Genomic DNA, 3,970 nt, shown 5'->3' on the forward strand with positions numbered 1-3,970 from the left:
ATTATTTTCAAGCCATATACTACTGTCATACATTTTCCAAGTAAAATTTATACATTAGATTTAAATCTCTCAAAAGTAGTATTATATATAATACTACTCAAAAGTAGTATATATGTAAATATATATTATATATTTTATAGACAACAAAAGTCTTGCCTAATTTTGACAGCTGCTATTTCATCACAACAATTTTTTTTCACATGGTTCCCAAATATAAGCTACATTAAATAGACAGGTGGGAATTGCCCAGTTCAATGAATCTATAGGTATTCTAAAGAATGTCTGTACATCTTTATGATAATGCAGTAATTATAATTTACTTTCTGTAAGTTTTATATAGTTTACATTAGAAAAACATAATTTGTATCCAAAATTCTCTTCTTGAAGAGTCACCAGGACCTTGGCTCTAGAATAGATAGACAGTTGGGAAACATCACCACCACATGCCAGGCTTGTGAAGTTGGAAATATAATTTACCCAAGATACTTTACTTTATCAGTAAAAACAGGATAATGATAGGAACTGCTATAATCATTTTTAATAATATATGCTTGTTTTTTCCTTGAATCAGTGATTCAACAAACACATTTATATACAATCAAGAGATTTGTGATTAATAAATGAAGAAAATAAGCTCCTACTCCCATGAAATCAAGAAGTTTGTGATTAACACATGAAGCAATACAAGCCCCTACTTCCATGAAATCTGCACTCTGTTAGAAGGTAACAGAAAACATTGAAAATTTAATGAAAAATAAAATATTTCAGTTAGTTTTAAGAAATTTGGTGAAAAATCATGAGATATTATGATATGTAAGAAACTGTGTCATTGAGGGAAGTGATCTGGGATTGGTCAGGTAAACAAAATTTTGGGGAAGCCAGGAAATAGCTATGGAAATAGAGACACATATTTTACTTTTACAAACCAGACTTAAGTTTTCCCATTTTCCTGTGCATAGAGAAACCCTGTGTATATCTCATGAACTGATGTAAAAAAAAAAAACAAAAACAAAAACAAAAACAAAAACAAAAAACAAAAAAAAACAAGATAACACTTGATTTTCCAGATCAGGTAATACTTCACACATTTTCTGACTTGATTTTTCCACACATTGGTTTGAGTGAGAGACTTTGGACATTAAATTCTAATGTCACAAAATAGTTAAAAACACTTTTATACATAATACCTTGATCCTGAATAAAGAACTAAGATCATGGCAACAAATGTTATGTATGTATGTATGTATGTATGTATGTATTTTACAAATGCTTTTTAAATGTTTGGTTTTTTAGTAAATTTCCATTCTTTTAAAATTTTCCTCATTGTTAGTAAAACTCTGAATTATTTTATCTGAAAATGTTGGTATATAATTGTTTTTGAAAGCTACAAAAGAAATCCCTTTAGTCATTAAGTTATCTACACTATTGAAATTCTGAGAGCTTTGTGAGTTTTACCTGGAATATTTCCTTAAAAGCCACAATTTGTGTCATTAAATAACATAATAATTTTCATTGTCCTTTTAATAGATTTCAACACTTAGGGAACTTAAGCTTATGTTTCATTTGCTTATGAGCTGAAAATTTGCTGTAACTTGTTTTCCTAATGGAAAGACTAGGAGTGAATTGGCCACAATTGAGTCTACATAACTCATGATTAGTAAGGAAAGCTGGATATACAGAATTCAATTAATTTTGATAACATATAATATGAGAATTTGTTTCTATTTTTAATAAATTATAATTTTATTTTATACCAAATATTTTTTGTAATAAATTTAAACAATCTTTATTGTTGTTGTTGTTTTTCCCTTGAAGACCACAACTTTTTATTTAGTCAAAATCTGGATATTTAAAGAATTTGTATATTCACAAGTAAAACACATAAAAGCTTTTCTGTGTTAGTCATTCACCGTCAGTAAACAACCTGTTTTTCAAAACTCACTTAAATTATGAGATAATTGCTTTTTGTTAGATCACTCAGCCTATAAAGATAAATATTGTACAGACTTCTCTCCTTTAATAGTTAGATATTTGTGGACTTCTAAAATGAACATCAGGTTTCAAATATAAAAACACCTGAAATCTTCATAAATGAATTAAAATTAGCAAAAAGCTCCAGACTACCTCAAGTTGAAGTCATTAAATACTTGAAACATCAATTTCTTACTTATAAAACAAAATCTTGTTGCACTTGACTTCATGTGTGATAAGTAACATCTTTCCAAGAGCAGACAATTTGGAATTTTAAAAAAACTGATTTATTGCATTTTACACATTCAAAGCAATCTTTATTAAAATACCACCAGCATTTTGCACAGAGTTGGAACAAACAATCCTAAAATTTACTATGGAACAAGAAAAGACCAAGAAGAGCCAAAATAATGTTGAGAAAGGAAACCAAATCAGGAGGCATCACGGTTCCAGACTTCAAGCTGTATTAAAAAGCTATAATCATATATACAATATATATGATTATAATCCAGCAATGTTTGAATTGTATATTATTTATTTACTTTCTTGTAAATTGTATATTATTTAATTATAATGAAATCCATCACACTTCCACTGCACTACTCTGCTTATAATATATATGATCATATATATATGATCATATGTGTGATATAGTGATATATAAATATATAATATAAATATAAATGTGTATATATATATATATATATATATATATATATATATATATTGATAGAGAACCCAAAATGGACCCTCAACTTTATGGTCAACTAATTTTCCACAAGCAAGAAAGAATGGAAAAACAAAATGATGTTGGGAAAAATGGACAGCAATATGCAGAAGAGTGAAACTGAACTACTTTCTTATACCATACACAAAAATAAAACTCAAAATGGATGAAAGTCCTCAATGCAAACAGGAATCCATCAAAATCCTAGAGGAGAACACAGGCAGCTGACCGACCTTGGCTGCAGCAACTTTTTGCTAGACATAATTACAGAGGCAAAGGAAACAAAAGCAAAATTGAACTATTGGGACTTCATCAAGGTAACAGCTTCTGCACAAAAAAAGGAAATAGTGAATAAAACTATAAGGCAAACTACGGAGAGGGAGAAGGTATTTGCAAATGACATATAAGATGAAAGGTTAGTATCCAAAATTTATAAATAACACTCCAAAACAAAACAAATATATTTAGTCAAGAAATGGGCCTAGGGTGCCTGTGTGGCTCAGTGGCTTAAGCCTCTGCCTTTGGCTCAGGTCATGGTCTCAGGGTCCTGGGATTGAACCCCTCATCGGGCTCTCTGCTTAGTGGGGAGTCTGCTTCCCCTTCCCCCTCTGCCTCCCTCTCTGTCTATTTGTGATCTTTTTCCCTCTGACTAATAATAAATAAATAAATAAATAAATAAATAAATAAATAAAATCTTAAAAAAAAAGAAAGGGGCCAAAGACAAGAGCAGACATTTCTCCAAAGAAGACACACAAATGCCTAATAGACATATGAAAAAAAAAATGAACATGATTTGGCATCAGGGAAATAAAAAGTCAAGCTACAATGAGAAAACACCTCACACTGGTCAAAATAACTCAAATTAACAACCTAGCAAACAATGAATTTTGGGGAGGTTGTGGGGAAAGGGGAACCCTATTATAGAGTTGGTGCGACTACAAAGTAGGGCAGCCACTCTAGGAAAGAGTATGGAGATTTTTCAAAAAGTTAAAGAAGAACTACCCTATTACCTACCAATTGTACTACCAGGTATGTATCTGGTGGATACAAAAACAGAGATTCAAAATGGCTCATGCACCCCAAAGTTTATAGCAGCAATGACCACGATAGCCAAAATTTGGAAGGAGCTCACATGTCCATCAACAGATGAGTGGATAGAGAAGAAGTGATATATATATATAATCTCCACAAGGTAATATTACTCAGGTATCAATTAGAATGGAATCTTGCCATTTGCAATGTCATGGATGGAACTAGAGGGTATTTGGTAAG

This window comes from Meles meles, chromosome 16 (assembly GCF_922984935.1).
Source record: "Meles meles chromosome 16, mMelMel3.1 paternal haplotype, whole genome shotgun sequence".
NCBI lineage: Eukaryota > Metazoa > Chordata > Mammalia > Carnivora > Mustelidae > Meles > Meles meles.